Source organism: Hyperolius riggenbachi, chromosome 3 (genome assembly GCF_040937935.1).
Source record: "Hyperolius riggenbachi isolate aHypRig1 chromosome 3, aHypRig1.pri, whole genome shotgun sequence".
In the NCBI taxonomy this organism is placed as follows: Eukaryota; Metazoa; Chordata; class Amphibia; order Anura; family Hyperoliidae; genus Hyperolius; species Hyperolius riggenbachi.
In genome coordinates, this window is record NC_090648.1 from 321249839 (window position 1) to 321270222 (window position 20384).

Sequence of the window (20384 nt, forward strand, 5' to 3'; positions counted from 1 at the left end):
TAACGGTTGTCCATCCATGCTGCAAATCTCCAGTTCCATCACATCGTGGAGGAAAGACTTGCTTTTGTTATGTGTGTTTTTTTGGGGGGGAATGCACTGCCTTATTACATGTCTGTTATTTGGGGGAAAACATCTTATTACCTTTAAGGTCACTTTGCCTGTGTTATGGAAGGAGACAGGGGCGTGTATCAAAAAGGGGCGCCTGGAAAAAAGGGCACGGGGTATAGCCGAAATTGTAAGTTTGAATACAAAACCATATTTTTCGTTTAAGAGGATATAAACGATAATTTAGTGCTAAATAGGTTAAATAAACGGAAATGAAATGGCAAAATACCGTCTATAACAGTAAACAAATTCTGAAATGAAACGTCGAATAGCTTCTATAACAAAAACGATATTTACACTTGTATTAAGCATAGTAATAGAATGGTAGATTTTACAGGTATTTTACTACAATTATACCTAACTTTAGGGTCACAGATATCTCTCCTTATCCCGATCCCTCACACCTAGACCCCCCCTTTGTGTAAATACACATAATGTAATAAATTGTATATATTACATATATTGTACTATAACTATACAACTATACCTAACCTCCCTGTAGCCCTCCCTGTACCTATCCCTGTAGCCCTCCCTGTACCTATCCCTAACCCCTAGACCCCCCCCCCCTGGTGGTGCCTAAACCTAAGACTCCCCTGGTGGTGCCTAAACCTAAGACTCCCCTGGTGGTGCCTAAAACTAACCACCCCCCTGGTGGTGCCTAAAACTAACCACCCCCCTGGTGGTGCCTAAAACTAACCCCCCCCCTGGTGGTGCCTAAACCTAACCACCCCCCTGGTGGTGTATATTGCACTGTAACTATACCTAACCCTCCCTGTACCTATCCCTAACCCCTAGACCCCCCCTGGTGGTGCCTAAACCTAAGACCCCCCTGGTGGTGCCTAAACCTAAGACCCCCCTGGTGGTGCCTAAACCTAAGACCCCCCTGGTGGTGCCTAAACCTAAGACCCCCCCCTGGTGGTGCCTAAACCTAAGACCCCCCTGGTGGTGCCTAAACCTAAGACCCCCCTGGTGGTGCCTAAACCTAAGACCCCCCTGGTGGTGCCTAAAACGAACCACCCTCCTGGTGGTGTATATCGCACTGTAACTATACCTAACCCTCCCTGAACCTATCCCTAACCCCTAGACCCCCTAGTAATGCCTAAACCTAACCATCCCCACTGCACAAACACGCTAAACGCATATAAAAAATAATATATTTAATCCTTAAAATACTTCACTCCAAATAACATGAATAAAATAATTTATATATTTGTAATAGAATAACTAGCCTTAAAATCACGTATACATTAATAATATTATAAGTAGAAAAAGGTGTGCATATATAATATATATACACATACAATACAATAGATAGCCTTACAATCACGTATGCAATAGAAATCTTAAAATAACAGTAATATTTAAAGCGATATTTTAGTAACTATAATCAACGCATTGTAAGTGTAAAAACAAAGTTGATACCAAAAGCGATGTATTTCTAATACAATCAGGTTGAGAAACGTTATTTAAGCATTATACATATGAAAACGAATTTTAAATGATAAAAGAAGTGTAAACGAAATTTTAGTTGTTATAGTCTTGTAAGCGCAATTTTAAAACGAAAAAACTAGTTAAAACTCATATAAACGAAATTTACAATCGAAAAAATAAGTATAATACAAAGTCAAAACGAACTTGTAAACGATATTTGTTATAAACTTTATCCTGTAAACAAAAACTTTTGTTAACACGATCCCTGTAACCGCTATTTCTCGGGCGCCCTTTTTTCCTGTCGGGCGCCGAATAGCCGATATTTTGCATTGCAGTCTATGGCGGCGCCCTTTTTGTCCACTATCCCTGTGCGCCCTTTTTTACTAGCTCCGGAGACAGGGGCCCACTATCTTTAAGTTACAGTACTACATTATGGTAGGCTCCGCCCACATCTGGTCACGACCATGTCCATTTTTGCCATGGCGCCCTTCAAGCACTGCACTCTCCATTTATCCTTGATGCCCCAGATCCTTCAGGATCCTAGCAATGCCCCTGCAAAGAAGTAACCATTTTGAAAGGAGTTACTGATCTTCATCCGTATATATAAAGCATAATTTTGCCTCCTTAAAACAGAAGATATTTGTGATCATTCAGTATGGAGTGAGGTCTCCCACAGTGAGGTCTCCCACAGTGCATCACTGAATATGCAAATTGTCCCTTTGTTGTCCCTGAAAGCAAAATACGCCTCCAACTTCTGGCATGTAATGATGCATCTGCTTGCTAATTGTACAGAGCCACAATAATCCAACATGCATACAGACTGTTTCAGACTAGTTAAACCTCATCAGTGCATGGCATGAAGTAATATGGCTCTATAGGGTAGGGCTCGAAAGTGAGCATATGAGGTGTCCCACAGTGCAGATTGCCCAGCAAGCTCATGGGGAACCAGAACTCCTACGTTAAAGGAAACAAAATATGTTGTCTAACATCCCGGGGCTCATGGTACATTTGCCAGTGCCTTTTAAACTATTTTTAATATTTTTAATCCACTACATAATTAAAATGGTAAACAATTTAAAGTTTGTGTCCACTGTCATCTTGTTTTCTGTACTGTTTCCCTTGCTGGAGCAAAATGTTATGGAAAAACTATCCGTCATATGCTGCTGTTGTGAAATATACAGTCCAAAGGAGCAAATCTGCATCATTTCCCATAATTCCCTTCCTGCCTTACTGAAGGGACGATAAGGCAATCAGTTAATTTCTGTTTTGGTGAAGGATTTAAAATGTCCTTCATTTTCTTTTATTAAGCATCTGTAATCTTGGTACACAAACTATTAACCTTCAGACCACATAAATACAAAATCCTAACTAGCATGGAAATGCTGAGCCCCATATTGTGCCAAGCAGCACAAACAAAAACAAGAAGCAGCACGTATTTCAAAAGTCAAAAAATCTATTACAAATCATAAGCCAAATTAGTACGTTATTATATCCATCAGAAGTTGATATGACATTTCTAATAGTTTGGGATGGCCTTTCCTCAATTAAATGTGCTGTTAATCTCTCTGTTGATTCATTTTATTTTGCTCTGTGGAGAGGGGCAGAGTGGGAGACAAGAGCTAGTGTTTAACAATGAAGATCATGGCTAATAAGGACCAATTGACAGGCTTGAAATCCCTTAGAACAGACACCCAAAATAATCTCAGGTTACCAAAATTTCAAGTGTGTGTGGGAGGGATCCTGAAGCCACAACGAGAAGTATATGGAGGCTTCCATATTTATTTCCTTTTAAACAATACCAGTTGCCTGGCAGCTCTGCTGATCTATTTGGCTGCAGGAGTGTCTGAATCACACCAGAAACAAGCATGCAACTAATCTGGTCAGATTTGACATAAATGCCAGTAACACCTGATCTGCTGCTTTCTTGTTCAGGGTCCATGGCTAAAAGTATTAGAGGCAAAGAATCAGCAGGATGCCAGGCAACTGGTATTGCTTACAATGAAATAAATATGGCAGCCTCCATATCACAGTCACGTCAGGTTCCATTTAAACCGTGCCTGAACTGACATGTTGCATCATGGGGTATATGGCGGAATAGTCATACTAATACATTGTCTGGGGTCCCTTTCTAATTTTCGCATTGCAATGGTTTAAAAACAGAACTTTCATCTATGCAAATGAGGCAGTTGAACAGCAATCAATGTGCATATGGTTAACCTTAACTTTATATAGCTAAAATCAATCATCACTGTAGTCAGAACCTAGGTTTCCTTAAAGAGAACCTGAACTGAAAATAAAAAGTCAAAACAACCATACACAGGTCATAAGTACCTCCTGTGTAGTCTACACCTCAGTCTCTTTCTTCTCTCCTGCGTCCCATTTGTCCACTGTGATCAATGGAATTCTCCGGCCTCCATTTTAAAAATGGCCATTACCCCATAACAGCTTCCTGGTCAGCACTGTAATATCGACCACATGAGCCATAGGGAAACATCGATATTACCATGCACATTCAGTTGTAACTGACAGCTGCTGATATATAACTGACAGCAACTGGTATATTTCAGTTCTGACAAAATATTGTTAGAACTGGAAGGGATCACAGGTTGAAGAAAATTGTGAGCTTCTGAGAGAAATTGACGGTGAAGTTGGTATGTAATATTCATTTACAGCTACGTCATGTGTTTATTTTAAATAATTTTACTCAATTCAGGTTCCCTTTAAAGCGGAATATATACGTAACCCTGCATTTCATCTTTGCTCTAAAACATTATTTACAGCATATTATATGCAACCAGCATTTTTTTTTACTAGACCAGCATTGGAAGGGTTACACACAGAGCTTGAAAGTTCAGTGCAGTGAAATGCAGATGCATCCGAACTTTAGATAATGTTATGTTGTGTTTACTTAAATGTATCAAGTGAGGAATGTGACAGATTCTCTGACTGTGGAGAAGCTGCTCAACACAGACAGAGTCAAAGCATGTCTGCCTGAATCAATGAATGATTAAAATCAGTTATTAATAAAATGCAAAGTCAGCTCACAAAGCAAAACACTGTACTTTTGGGAACGTATAACTTCTAAATGAATAATAATACTTATGCACAAATGCAAATATGATAACCGTATGGCATATAAAAAGTAAGAAAACATGTTTTTATTGAATATTATGTCAGGGTTTTAAACCGCTTTAAACAGTATGGATTCAGTACTAGAAATTGAGTTGTCCATCAATATGGTCAGTGAGATAACTCTGTTGTGTCTTGCATGAACTACAGCCAAAGCTCATATATCACATATCACCATGCTTGTTTCGTGAGGGACAAGCATATCAGAAGAATTAAAGAAAAGAATATGTTCATTATTCATGCTTAGTACACTACTAAAGAAAAATGGTGCCATTGTCCAAAAAGGAAGATTTGATCATGTTGTGACCTGTACCCATGATATGGAATGTATTCTCATGATAAATCCCTGTCTGCTACTAGCAGCCATACACTGACGGCGCACTGATGTCAGTAACTGAAGGTAACTGCTGATGTCAGTGCACTAGTGCATGATGGCTACATAAGAAATCATAAACAAAGCACAACAGGATCTTCTTGCAGTTCCTAGCATTGCCTGCCTCACATTATAGAATGTGAACAAAGAACACTGACGTTGAGCAGAGAAAAATTATTTCCCTTAAATTACTGATTACAGGATTGCGCAGTTTGCTGATGTTAATAAAAATTAAAACCTTGCTTCTTAAATTACTGATTTCAAGCCCCACTAAACAAAAACAGAGCCATCCATGACTTGATCGAGGAACAACTATTCAGGAAAGGGCTACAACGTCTCATGCTCATTTCTTTGTGCAAAGGAGACTGGTGGACATTTTGTGATCTATGTTTGTTCAGAGGCATTAAGAGGCATTAAAAGGCAAGGATGTAACTACAAGTCACTGGGACCCTTGAAAAAGGCTTAGGGCATGGGTGAGACTCACTCTGAGACCCCATCTCTTTAAAGTGACTCAATATCCAGCCTTCTAGCAGCAAATGCTCCACTATTGCCTATGGACTCACAGAGCTGTTGCCATAAGAGACTTTGTAAGCCCACCCTCTAACATGATGGCGAGAGAGGAAGTCTAACATGCACTGTTTGAAGACAACACAGGAGACTTTATCATGCTTATGCTAGGTACACACCATACATTTTGTGTTAGATATATGGTTCAATAGATAATTTCCGACATGTCCGATTTTATTTTCGATCGTTTTTCTAATCGATTTCTCATAGAAGTGAATGGAAATAGATAAGAAAAGACAACAGAATCGAATCGGAAAATCTAATCGGAAATCGATCGGACGGAAAATCAACCAAAAAAAAAAAAAACGAATCGTGTGTACCCAGCATTAGACCTGGCAATGGACTACAAAAACATGATTGTTGAAGTAAAACAGAATCTTAAGGCAGGGAACACACTTGACTGTTTTCGTACGCGTTTTCTGCACAGAAAAACTGAGAACTCATGTTAATCAATGGGCTAGTACACACTTACTGTGTTGTTCGCACGCAGAAAAAAAACTGACATTCTGCATCATGACTCTGCACATTTTGGCAGTTTTCTCTATCAATTACATCAGCTGCTGTGAAAAAACGCGCGCGTTTTCCTGCATGGAAACACACTCGGTGTGCAGAAAAAGTATGCAGAAAAACGCGCGCGGAAAACTGAAAGTCAAGTGTGTTCCCTGCCTCAGTGAGGTCTTACTGCTATGATCGCTAAATTACTTGCAGCCCATCTTAAACAAATAGAAGTGATCTAGAAGATGTATGAGTGCTTCATAGTACAGCAGAAGACCAGCTGGACTCTATAAATAAGAGCTCAAAACTGTAAAACTGTATGACAAACAATATTCTAGGAATGCCACCCCCATTGAGGACTTGGTAAATCATTCTGAGAGAAACAATGTGAGGAACAATATGAGATTTGTGGAACTCTCAGGTCATTACAAAGCAGGCTCCTTTATTCATACATCCTCTGAGGCTCTCCTGAAGACATTGGTTTTGCAATGCGATGGGCCCATCGCATTGAAAATGGTGATTTTTTTTTGGAACGACTTAACAAAGAGGCTTTGCTTAAAGTATTCCTGTGCTTCCCTGCCATGTTTACTCCCCTTAAGAGGATAGAATCGGAGGGTAATAGGAGGGAACATCACAGCAAGCCTTCCTTTTCCTGTCTGACAATGTTACTGTAGCCATAAATCTAATTTTTCAGGGCGTGATTACAGAGATCGGGAGAAAACGAAGAGAGTTATGAATAATGCACAGAAGTATGTGAATCCAGCATGAGCGTACCTCTGTACTTACTGTAGCTTTGTCCCAGGTCAGGAATAATTTAAGAAAAGCCTCTTTGTTGAGTTGTCCCCTCCCAAAAAAAAATCACCATTTACTAAACAAATGCAATAAAACAGCTTCTAATATGCTAAAAGGTTTATGGTTAGATTGTTTGCAGACTGTTACAATGTGACATAAACAGGAGAGAAAACATAAAACCTAGTTTTGTTTATTTTCTATTCACCTAACTCCCACTTATCCCTGTTCATCGCAGTTAGTTGTGTATGTATTGATGGCCTTGGTAAAGAATGAGCTATCTTTTTTGTTTACAGTCACTATGGTATTCACATGCAAAGTTCTAAATAAATGTTGCTAGAAAATGACAAATCTAACAAAGCAAAGCATAAATACAATTGACAAGTTAAATCTAACAGTGTATGAAAAAGAAGACTTTAATAGCGGAATATTTCTTGAGGCATCTCAAGTCTTTCAACCTCATATACCTGCTCAACTATTTTTAAAATATTTTTTTTAATTGGTAGTTTGCTGTGTTCTACAATTTGTAGGCTAATGTTACTCCAAGTATCATCAAAGTATAGCATGGGACATCTTGCAATGACAATAAAGGGTACTTATCCGTTAGCCGGGCGCATCCAGCAGGTGGCGCTAATTACTATTCCCCCTCCAGGCCGCCATGGATAGTAGGGAAAGATGTAACTCTGGTAGAGTTTTGTCGCCACCTGCCGGATGCGCCCGGCTAACGGATAAGTACCCAATAAAGTGAGCTTTTACACTTTCTTTTTTTGAAGGACATCTTGCTTTGTTTTGGTTTAATTAACTATTATGTATATTTTTTTCAATGTTTGAACTTCTGTATTAATACAAAAGAACCAGTACACTTAAAGGGAACCTGAGGTGAGAAGGATTTAGAGACTGACATATTTATTTCCTTTTAAACAATACCAGTGGACCGGCAGTCCCCTTGATTCTGTGTCTCTAATACTTTTAGCCATAGACCCTGAATAAGCATGCAGTAGATCAGGCACTCTGACTCAGCTGACTTGGGTTTTACTGGATTTGCCCTCTGCTTGTTCCAGGGTTCGACTCAGACACTGCTTATGCCAGAAGTTCAACAGAGCTGCCAGGCAACTGGGATTGTTTACAAGGAAATAAATATGGCTCTCACCTCGGGTTCCCTTTGACTGCGTCAATACCAACATGTTAAACTTCCTTCCTTGTGAGGCAATTTTTTTACATTTAAACGGAAATTTCCTTTTATTACTTACTTGCTATAAAACAGTTTGGTTTTGCATAAATCTTTTTGTAATTTAATGTTACTGAAAAAAACATTTTCAATTTTCAGTCTGTTAAGTGTTTACAAAACTGACAGGACAGTAAAATCGAACTGCACATCTCTGCAGCTATGACAAAAATACAGACTTCTGCACAGAGCAAGCATCCCTGTTCATCATTTTCACCACCTGCAAAATAATTAATTGATTAGCATCAGGTTTCAACACACCTATCTGCACACTCAGCTACAAACACTGTAGAATGACTGTGTTTCATTGCACATGAAAACAGTGTAAAGGTGGCCATATACTGGTCAATTTGCCATCAGATCGACCAACAGATAGATCCCTCTCTGATCCCGAATCTGATCAGAGAGGGATAGTATGGCTGCCTTTACTGCAAACAGATTGTGAAATCGATTCACCATCTGTGAAGCTGCCGCAACCGCCCCCCGCTCCCACCCGCATACATTACCTGATCCGGCCGGAGCAAATCTCCTGGAACCCAATGTCTTCTTCTCCGCGCTCGGCTCCAGGGCTCCAGCTTCACTTCCTGTCCGGGGAAATTTAACCTATTTTAGTTCCTGGACGTAGAAGCTACGTCCAGGAACCATGCGCGCTCCCACGTCCGATCGCGTGCATACACGCGCGCTCCCGGCCCGCGGTTCGTTAGCCAGGTAATCAGTGAATCAGGCTATGGTGCCCGATCACTGATTACTCTCCCCCGCTGAAAAAGCGACAGCTTCTCTCGGAAGCTTCGCTTTTTCTGGCTGTAGCGTCCCCCATGTGTTTCTCTAAGCGTATGTTAAGCTTAGAGTGACGTCATGTAAACAAACTCATGGCCGCCAACTTGTGGCCAAAAAGTAAAACTACAGCTAAAAGTAAAAAAAATAAAATTCAACACACATTTACATTATAAAACTATTGTTTACATCCCACCCTCCCAAAACTACCCAAATAAAATGTTTAATATAAAAAAAAAAAATATTACAATAAAAAAAAAAAAAACATGTAAATATTTACCTAAGGGTCTAAACTTTTTAAATATCAATGTAAAGATGAAATATTTCTATATTTTTTTTTATTTTAAACTTGTAAATAGTGATAGATGCAAAACGGAAAAAATGCACCTTTATTTCCAAATAAAATATTGTCACCATACATTGTGATAGGGACATAATTTTAACGGTGTAATAACCGATACATATAAGCAAATACAATACGTGAGTTTTAATTAAGGAGGCATGTATTATTTTAAAACTATAATGGTTGAAAACTGAGAAATAATGAATTTTTTCCGTTTTTTTCTTATTCTTCCTGTTAAAATGCATTTACAGTAAAATGGCTCTTAGCAAACCCCCAAAGAAAGCTTAATTGGTGGCGGAAAAAACAAGATATAGATCAGTTCATTGTGATAAGTAGTGATAAAGTTATAGGCTAATGAATGGGAGGTGAACATTGCTCAAGTGAAAACGACGGAACGCGAATGGGTTAAACAGTAGAGGGCGCTCTACTGTTTAAACTTCCTGCCGGGACAGGAAGAAGTGAAGCCTGCCGGACTCGGAGCCCAGTGGAGAAGGAGCAGCGGGGAAAGCAGGGACACGCTCCAGCGGAACAGGTAATGTAATGCCGCTGTATTGCGTCGGTCGTCGGACATTCGAAAGCCGCTATCGACGCACTCCCAACCCGCCGGCGATCGAGCAAAATCTTCTGCACGGACAGGAAGGATGGGAATCGACGAAACTATCGATTTCGGTCGGAAATCGATTGTTCGGTCAACGTTTGCGCAAGGATTTCACAGCAGATGCGATCACAGTGATCGAATCTTCTGTATATCGGCGGGAAAATCGTTAGGTGTATAGGCCCCCAAAGGCTGGGTGCACACTTAGCAGAAACACTAGCGTTTGCGGAAAACACTGCGTTTTTGCCGCTAATTGAAGTCTATGGGCCACAGGAAAAAAACGCATATTTTGTTACATAATCTTCAAAAACGCACATAATGAAAGTCAATGGAAACGCAATGATATGCGTTTGCGCAACAATTTTACAGCAGATTCGATCACAGTGATCGAATCTGCTGTATATCGGCGGGAAATAGTATAAGTGTATAGGCCCCTTAAGAGAGCTTAATTATGGCTTGTTTTTAAACAAAAAAATAATTTGTTGGAGCCAATTGTGCCAATCATGTTTCATCATGGCTTATTTATTATATTGGATTATCATCACATGTTGTGAACTGTAGAAAACCAAATGTGAAATGCCCACATTAACTAACATGCTTGAGAAGGTGAACGTTTAATAATGTAAGAACAGTGGGTTCCAGGATTGTACAAAAGAAAGTTTTAAAAGTAACCACTAGAGGGCTCTATATGACCCAGATAGTGAGTTACAAAATGATTGCTCAGCATTGAAGGTTATTGTACTCATAACGCTGCCTGCAAGGAAGGGAACATATGCATCTAGAAATGAGAAGTATGTAAGGAGGAATTTCAGCAGAATATAAACATCTTACAGGAATAATGCATTGCATATGTTTATATGTAGACCTTATGCGAAGGAAACTTACAAACAAATAAATATACAGAATATATAGTAAACATCTCCTGGACTGTACTTTGGAGTTTGTTTACTCTGGGGCATATGGTGAATTGAGGCGATAGACTTTAAATAATTTACATTTCCACTGGAATTTTTACTCACTTTTAAGTCTGTTAGCTTGTGCTTTACAGCTGTTTGGAATTCTTATTCATGTTTCTTGAGAGATAGGCACATAAGAGAGTCATTACAAAAGGGACTTATAAAATATTAAAATTGTTTCTTTTACAAAATTTACTTTGGATGTATTCCTGCCAGGGCCGGGCCGAGGCAGAGGCGAGAGATGCGCACTTTGGTGTCTCAGCCTTGGGTACTGGAGGAACTTGTCCCAGCTCTGATCCCTGGTTGGAGACAGGGTATAGTCTCACCTTAATTTGTTATGAATGTATCTGAGAATGTACTGCTTTCTAGGTCAGGTATGGCACAGAAGCATTGTGTTACACAGACGCTGTGACACTTAATGAAATCAGATTTTTGTGACAAAACTCATATGTTTAGTTGGCACTTTTTATGTCAAACCTTTACAAAACTATGCACAAGTATCTGAAAACAAACAGTTTTTTTTCCTGGATATATCTAACCAAATCTGAGAGTCTGAGAAATCGGTGCTTCATACAACACACAGAAAGATTTCAAGCAAAAGGGGGCCATACATTAGCCAATGGCCACTGGACTGATTCACCATTTGATTGATCCCTTGCTGATTGAATCTGATGAGAATCTGTTACCTGCCCACACACTGCAGATAGATTTCATACTGAAATCTATTGGAAATCTACACAGCACCGCCGCCTAACGGTGCTGGCCTCCACCTCCCCCACATTGTAATGTGTCTTCCCCTGGGCCTGTGGTGAGTGTGGAAGCAGCTCACCTATCCACTGCATGCCTCCTCTAGTGTCTTCATCACTGGGTAAAATGACAATATGATTTAAGCAACAAAGAAAAAGAATCCTTAAGGCTTCAATCATTGTTAAGAAGAAAATCAAATATTACAACCTTCAAGTGGTTTATTGACTCCAATTTATACATGAGGGATATTGGTAAAGATTTTAATCCTTGTACACACATATGAGGCATGTCGCCCAGAGGGGTTTGAGATTTAATCCCCTAGACGACATTGCAGGGCTGACACTGTACAGACATGTCGCTAGCCTGTAGGCTAGTGACGTGCTCTGTTACTATGTGGCGGAGTGAAGGGCCGATCACTGGCGAACTCAGGGGGCTATTCCGGGTGTCTGGAACCTCCCCCCTGCACTGAGCTGTGTATTCAGCCAGGGAAGCCCGCATAATATAAACAGCCTCATTCTCCCTCCCTTCTTACTTCTGGTGCCTCCCTCCAGCTAATAGAATGAGAGAGGCAGCCGAGCTTCCCTCACAACCCTCACAAGAAGATGCAGCCTGCAGTGAGAGAATGTTGATTATGGAGTCCTGGACTCTCCACAGCACAGAAGTGTCAGACATGATGAAATTAGAGTGCAGGCAAGCTGGTAAATATGCACAGCATGATGCAGAGCTTGCCTGGACTCAGGGTCTGTGGGCAAACATCTGTCTGGTCTCTCCCCATTGTTATAATGACTGCATGTGTGGGTAAGGTGTGGATAACAAGCTGAAAAGTTTTTGACAGTCCCTAGACTCCAGGAGGGCTTCTTTCTGACTTGTGTGAGAGACTGACAGGGACAGGAGTCCGATTACAGGCAAGTAGCCTATGTGATGTGGGACTTCAGTACAGATAAGTTCTCTGCTCCATCTCAGGCTATTCTCAATTTCTCCACTCCTCTCTCTGGGCTAGTGCAACGCCAAAATGACAATAGCAATCGCTAGCAATTTGTGAGTGTGATTTTGTGAAGTGATTTTCAGAGCGATTTTTGAATGAATTGCTCAAAAACATGCTACATGCAGTATACCTGCGATTTTGAAAAAATCACAACGCTGCTGTGGGAACACCCACATAGGGTAACATTAGCCAAGCGCTTTTCAAATCACTGTTGATTTGAAAAACGCTCAGAAGCACTCTTGGTGTGCACCAGCCCTCCCTCATTCACCTTTGTTTCCCTCTTCCCCTAGAGCTGACTGTGTGTTCTTGTCTTACAGGAAAGCTAAATAAAAGTGCAATCCTGGTGAGGCAAAATATTATTATTTAGTATTTATGTAGCGCCGACATCTTCCGCAGATGCATATATCCCTGCATCATATGGGTATCGCTTGCGCTATGTGAAACTATGTAGCATATTCCACTGAATTGTCCAAACTAAGTCTATCTCCTGTTCCTCTCTTGGGGAGTTGTTCCAGCGCTGTACCCCGTTCACATTTGCTGCTACCAGAAGCCCTCAGAAACACTTGTGTCCTTGAGTACTTCCAAAGATAGGCAGCTCCGTAATACGCCAGCGCACTTTTGTGCATGGGCAGTATGGAGCCACCTGTATTCGGAAGCACTCGGGACATACGTGCTTCTGGACCTTTCAGGAACCCCCCCCTTAAAAATCCTGCGTTTGCCCCTGCCGATGGAGTGGCGCATGAGTGATGTCAAGCAGTGGTCCAGGTAGTGGGGAGGACAATGCTCTCGGCCAGCAATCTGCCAAATAGATCCACCGGGTTAATTGCTGGCCAAGGTGTCCGGGGCATTGGAGGCCACTGCGTTCATGCTAGATTTTCGACAGATAATTCTCTAGTGTGTGTTAATGAGGCTTTTGGAAGATGTGAGCTGTGCGTGCTAATCTGATTGCTTTATTACAGCGGTGATCAAATCACAATATAAACCCTCATTACCAGGCACCTCACTGAGTCAGGAGCATGCGGCATTATACATTGTGCTTTGGTGTGGGAAGACTTTGCAGTTTCCCTAGCAAGACACCCTCCCACCACTGTTGACAGGCATAGTGAGATGGTAACTGGAGTTGAGGGAGACCAACATGCTCCTGTTTTCTCTTTCTGCTTGTTATCCGCTGCTGTGTCTGGAGGCCGAGAGTTGTATTGGTCAGAGGAGGACCCACTACATTTTTTGTTTGTTTTAGATCATGTAAACAAGAAAAAAAATCCAAAAATGTTGTTTAGTGGTTAACAGCTAAGTATCAATAGTTAATATGATATTGAACTGATATTTTTAGTTTTGAATAATACAGATGCCATTGATAGCACCCACGGCTCATGCAATAGCTTGCAATGTTAAATTGCGGTTACACAGGGCCAAGGTGCTGAGTTGGGTGCCCAATACTAGTTTGGCAACTCATTGGCATTCACTAGCCTTTCAGCCTAATGCTAGGAGAGCTGATAGTAGTTACTTTAGGATGGGAGTTAGTGTTAGCCATTAGGAACGGGGTTTAGTGTTAGGTATTCAGAGGGAGGGATGGTGTGAGAATAGGCAGCCAAGTAGAAGGATACTAAAATATCAGTATACTATATTACTGATATTTTAACCATCTGCATGAAAACAGCACCCAAGTCACCAGGTGGCACCACAATGTATACACCAAATACACTACAACTAGTCTATCATACGGTACAGTAACAATCTTAATGTAAATATCCCCCAAGTATCTGCTTTTGTGATGTTTCAACCCTGAGGCCAAAAACTGTTAAAGAGGGATTGACAGCCACAAAATAAAATTCCATTTACCCACAACACTGTCATTATTATGCTGCCAGGAATCTCAACCTGCAGTGCAAGCTCTCCAATCTATTCCGAAATATTTGTGTAGTAATAAATCTTATCTCAGTCAGCCAGGCTCTATTCTCTCGCCATCTCCGAGGAGGAAGCTTGTCATCTCCTGCTCCTCACTGATTGGATGAGAGGAGCTCAGTGTGAAGCTGCTGAGGATGAAACCTGATGCTGTGCTCACATGTGTTTAGAAAGCAAGCCAGAGATGACACTGCAGATTGGAAGAGGAAAGAAAAAAAAAGTAAGAGAGGAAATGACATCAGGATTTGGCTTCAGTCAGGGGGAATAAAAAATGGAAACCGCTAGGAACACAATTCTCTTCAATTATTATATACAATTTAATGAAATCAAAACGTGGACAGTACAACGAATCTGTTATTTAAATACATCAAGTATTTATCTACTTATATATGTTTTTTTCCTGGCATATCCTGGCATAGTATGGCTGACCCTGCTGCTTTAAGAACTTTGTTGTTGTGTGCCTGTGCCTGCTCTCTCATACCAATAGAGGGCACTATTTTATGTATGGAAGACTAGCCTAGATCTTCATTAGTGAGCCATTTACTGTACACCAATCAACTACAGCAAGTGGCAGATGGTAGTACTTGCCAAAGTACAACACTGTCCTGTATGATCAGCAGCTGAGCAACGTGTCAGTTGGTACCCACCATTCCACACTCATCCTAAATATGATGCTTACTGCAGTGACTAGCGGTGGGACACATCCAAATATTTTTTTTTATTATGAGATGTTGCTTTAGTATTTATTGCATTGCAGAAAAGAAGCTGTTTCTAGAAAGATTTCATCAGTGATCCATGTACGTTTGTCTTTCCAATGCGCTTAAGAATTGCTTATAATAGCCAAGGTAAAATCATGTAAATATCACAAACTTCTTGATGGATGAATGCTTGCATGACGTCAGCAGTGACCCACTTTACAGCACTGCCAAGGGTGAACTGGCTAAAAAAAAATATAATCTTACGTAACAGCTTTACTAACCACACAGTCTCTTTTTCCGACAATGAAAGAAAAGCCCAGGACAACATAATTCACATGAAATAAGGAGCTGTCATTTTCTTGCACTAAAATCTCATCAGCGGTGCAGCTGCCGAGAAGAGGGATTCGCTGTTTCTATTCACAGCAGCCTATTATCCATTCAGTAAAGCCATCAGATTTACTTACTGCAATACTCTGTTCATAGGAAACAGGATCTGCCATTTTCATGACAAACATTAAGGGCATATTCACACTACGGCCCCTTTTCAATTAACTTTTCTCCTGAGTTTTTTCACAGGAGAGGTTTTTTACACCTTAAAGTGAACCGAGCAGCATTTTTAGCACTCCGGGCATCTCAATAGCACAATAAAAATGCATGCTAACAATGTGGCTCATTACAAAAACAATTTAATTTTACCTCTACCTACCTGTACCTTTTACATTTAAAGCTAATTACAACAGAGAGAAAATGTGTGCATCAACCAAGTGAACCTGACAAATCTGGCTTTGCAAATTTGGCCTATTGGCTAATCACGAGACATTGCTCATGCAAATATGCATTTGCTTTCGCATGCCTAAATATGCAGGGTCAAAAACCAAAAACCGCAAAACAATCGCCCTGCGGGAATTAGTTCATGCTACATAGCACTATCCAGGGGCGCCACGAGGAGGCTTCCCATTGCCCCCATACAACCGGGGGGCCGCGGGGGTCACAGGCTCTCTCACCGCCTGGAACCCACACAGCGGCACCCCGGAGGTGGAGGCTGGGGGGCGCAGGCCCCCCGGTTGTATGGGGGCATTGGGAAGCCTCCCCGTGGTGCTCCTGGATAGTGCTACATAGCATTAACTCATTCCCGCAGGGCAACCGCTTTGTGGTATTGGTTTTTGACCCTGCAAAGTTTGGCATGCGAAAGCAAATGCATTTTTGCATGAGCATGTCTCATGATAAGCCATTTTAGCCAGATTTGCACAGCCAGACTTGTAAGGGTTAAGCTTGATGTTGAGCACGCATACATTTTCTTGTGGTTAAGCTATTTTGCATTTCTGTCCTTTGGAGGCAGATGGTGGACGGCTTGCTCCAGCAGTGGGCTGTCTGTGCCTGTCCTCCCCCCCCTTCTGGAGAGATGTGTGTGAGCCTGCCCTGAGCCCCACAGCTCGGGGTGACCCATGCGTCACTCCTGTCCTATGCAGTGCCCCGAGCCGATGCGCAGTAGCAGAACGCAATGGACGTTAAGGTAAGTGCCTGTTTTTACATTTTTGGGAGGTGGGTGCGGATGCCCCCCCCCCCCCCCCGGTGCTGGCCACGCTTGGGGGGGTCGTCTGCGTTGCCCAGCCTCCTCCTCCGGGGTGTCGCTGTGGTCCCTAGGCAGTGAGAGAGCCTGGGGCCCCGGAGCCCCTCCGGTTGTATGGGGGCATTGGCAAGCCTCCCCGTGGCACTCCTGGATAGTGCTACATAGCATGAACTAATTCCCGCAGGGCAACCGCTTTGCGGTATTGGTTTTTGACCCTGCAAAGTTTGGCATGCGAAAGCAAATGCATTTTTGCATGAGCATGTCTCATGATAAGCCATTTTAGCCAGATTTGCACAGCCAGACTTGTAAGGGTTAAGCTTGATGTTGAGCACACATAAATTTTCTTGTGGTTAAGCTATTTTGCATTTCTGTCCTTTGGAGGCAGGTGGTGGACGGCTTGCTCCAGCAGTGGGCTGTCTGTGCCTGTCCTCCCCCCCCTTCTGGAGAGATGTGTGTGAGCCTGCCCTGAGCCCCACAGCTCGGGGTGACCCATGCGTCACTCCTGTCCTATGCAGTGCCCCGAGTCAATGCGTAGTAGCAGAACGCAATGGACGTTAAGGTAAGTGCCTGTTTTTACATTTTTGGGAGGTGGGTGCGGATGGCCCCCCCCGGCGCTGGCCACGCTTGGGGAGGTCGTCTGCGTTGCCCAGCCTCCTCCTCTGGGGTGTCGCTGTGGTCCCTAGGCAGTGAGAGAGCCTGGGGCCCCGCAGCCCCCCCGGTTGTATGGGGGCATTGGGAAGCCTCCCCGTGGCGCTCCTGGATAGTGCTACATAGCATGAACTAATTCCCGCAGGGCAACCGCTTTGCGGTATTGGTTTTTGACCCTGCAAAGTTTGGCATGCGAAAGCAAATGCATTTTTGCATGAGCATGTCTCATGATAAGCCATTTTAGCCAGATTTGCACAGCTAGACTTGTAAGGGTTAAGCTTGATGTTGAGCACGCATAAATTTTCTTGTGGTTAAGCTTTTTTGCATTTCTGTCCTTTGGAGGCAGGTGGTGGACGGCTTGCTCCAGCAGTGGGCTGCCTGTGCCTGTCCTCCCCCCCCTTCTGGAGAGATGTGTGTGAGCCTGCCCTGAGCCCCACAGCTCGGGGTGACCCATGCGTCACTCCTGTCCTATGCAGTGCCCCGAGTCGATGCGTAGTAGCAGAACGCAATGGACGTTAAGGTAAGTGCCTGTTTTTAAATTTTTGGGAGGTGGGTGCGGATGGCCCCCCCCCCGGCGCTGGCCACGCTTGGGGGGGTCGTCTGCGTTGCCCAGCCTCCTCCTCCGGGCTGTCGCTGTGGTCCCTAGGCAGTGAGAGAGCCTGGGGCCCCGCAGCCCCCCCGGTTGTATGGGGGCATTGGGAAGCCTCCCCGTGGCGCTCCTGGATAGTGCTACATAGCATGAACTAATTCCCGCAGGGCAACCGCTTTGCGGTATTGGTTTTTGACCCTGCAAAGTTTGGCATGCGAAAGCAAATGCATTTTTGCATGAGCATGTCTCATGATAAGCCATTTTAGCCAGATTTGCACAGCCAGACTTGTAAGGGTTAAGCTTGATGTTGAGCACGCATACATTTTCTTGTGGTTAAGACCTTTTACATTTAAATGTTTGTTAGGGGCTTTTTATTTGACTATTTTATTTCCCTATGCCGAAAAAGCAGGCAGATAAGGGGCAGCACGGTGGCGTAGTGGTTAGCTCTCTCGCCTTGCAGCGCTGGGTCCCTGGTTCGAATCCCAGCCAGGGCACTATCTGCAAAGAGTTTGTATGTTCTCTCCATGTCTGCGTGGGTTTCCTCCGGGCACTCCGGTTTCCTCCCACATTCCAAAAACATATGGATAAGTTAATTGGCTCCCCCTAAAAAATGGCCCTAGACTACAGTACTTACACTACATAATATAGACATATGGCAATGGTAGGGATTAGATTGTGAGCTCCTTTGAGGGACAGTTAGTGACAAGATATATATATATACTCTGTACAGCGCTGCGTAATATGTCGGCGCTATATAAATACTAAATAATAATAATAATAAGGGCTACTGTAATTTGCAGTACCGAAGAGAAAACAAAAACTTTCATCAGTGGGGGGTTGATAGGACACTGTTCTTCAAACAGTATAGAGAATAGAGACGTGAGTGACACATGATTACCTTCACATCTTTCCCTAGATAAATAAAGGCAGAGGGAAGGGGAAGTGGGGAATGGCAGCTCATACAGCTATTATAAACCAGGACAAACTGCAGAAAAAGCTGCTTAGATCCCATTAACAATAATACACTTTTGAAGCCATCAGCTAGCAATGACATACTTAAAATAAGTTTGATATTTTTTTTTACCTACATTTAGGTACTTTCTCAATTGCAAAGTGCTGAAAAGGTATTTTATAGAGAACATGATAAATTATCACCAGGGAGAAAACTAAATGCAACACATTACCGGGTGTGAGTACGCCATACATAGTATTGTATGGGCATGTTCATGTCTATGTGTTGTAACAGGCTATGTTTTCCTAAAGCACTGTCTACAGTGTTTTTCGGATAATGCACAATTTACCAGGCTATGTTATTACACGAGTGTTATAAAGCACACAGTGTACATCTTGCTATATAATGTGCACATTGTGAACTAGCCCTTAGGGTTAGGGTTACAATGAGAGTAGCTACACTTCATAGAGAATTTATGTGTGCATCAAACCAAGTAACACCTGACAAATCTGGCTTTGCAAATTTGGCCTAATTGGCTACTCATGAGACATCGCTCAATGCAAATATGCATTTGCTTTCGCATGCCAAAGTTTGCAGGGTTAAAACCAATACCGCAAAGCGGTTGCCCTGCGGGAATTAGTTCATGCTACATTAGCACTATCCAGGAGCGCCACGGGGAGGCTTCCCAATGCCCCCAATGCCCACAATGAGAGTAGGGTTAGCAGTAGGTTTATTAAGGGGTATGCTAGGTGCTTCATGCTAGACAGTATTGTGTGTAAAGCTTTGTGCTAAAGACCCAGAGTTTACATACAGTTTGGAATAACATTTTTTTTTCATTATTATACCAGTGATTGGACAAATGCAATCATAATGTGTGCCACATGTCAGTGTTCTACGTCAGCACATGGGTAAGTCGGGTTCACCATTTGGAAGGTGGAAGTGGGACATTCAGCAGCTTACAAGGGTCCTGAAAAGGGGTAACTTGTCATTAAAATGCATTTTAAATCATCTGTAAGCAAAAAAAAATTAAAAAATATTCAAAATAATTTTAATAGTACTTTTCACCTACTTTTTGGTACTTTTTCGCTTGCAAAGTGCTCATAAGTTATTCTCAATCGAAGATCTAGGAAAACAAGTTAATTGCATATGGGCCTGGATTCGACACAGGCTAAGATGGGCTCGACAGCATATGTAAAGTGATGAACATGCCTATGCAACAGCATAAAGCAGTGATTAACCACTTGCCGACCGCCCACAGCCGATGGGCGGCGGCAAAGTGGACGCCGAAAGGACTGCAATACGTCCAAGGGCGTTGCGTCCTTTCGGCATGACGGAGGAGCGATCGCGTCATTGATGACGTGCGCTTCCCCCGGCAACTGGCTCCGCCCACCTGCGACGACAACCCGCCGGCCGTTCGGAAGCGCCGGCGTGTTGTTAACCCCGCGATCGCCGCTACAAAGTGTATAATACACTTTGTAATGTATACAAAGTGTATTATACAGACTGCCTCC

At 42.5% G+C, this 20384-nt stretch overlaps 1 protein-coding gene across 1 annotated transcript in view; it reads right to left on the reverse strand.

Moving 5' to 3' along the window:
* PLEKHG7 (pleckstrin homology and RhoGEF domain containing G7) overlaps window positions 1–8158 on the reverse strand; it is a 162510-nt gene extending 154352 nt beyond the window's left edge. Inside the window, exon 1 of the mRNA XM_068272771.1 lies at window positions 8140–8158. The gene's annotated coding sequence lies outside the window, so the exon portion shown is untranslated. The remainder of the gene's footprint in view (window positions 1–8139) is intronic.
* Window positions 8159–20384: the final 12226 nt, after the last annotated feature.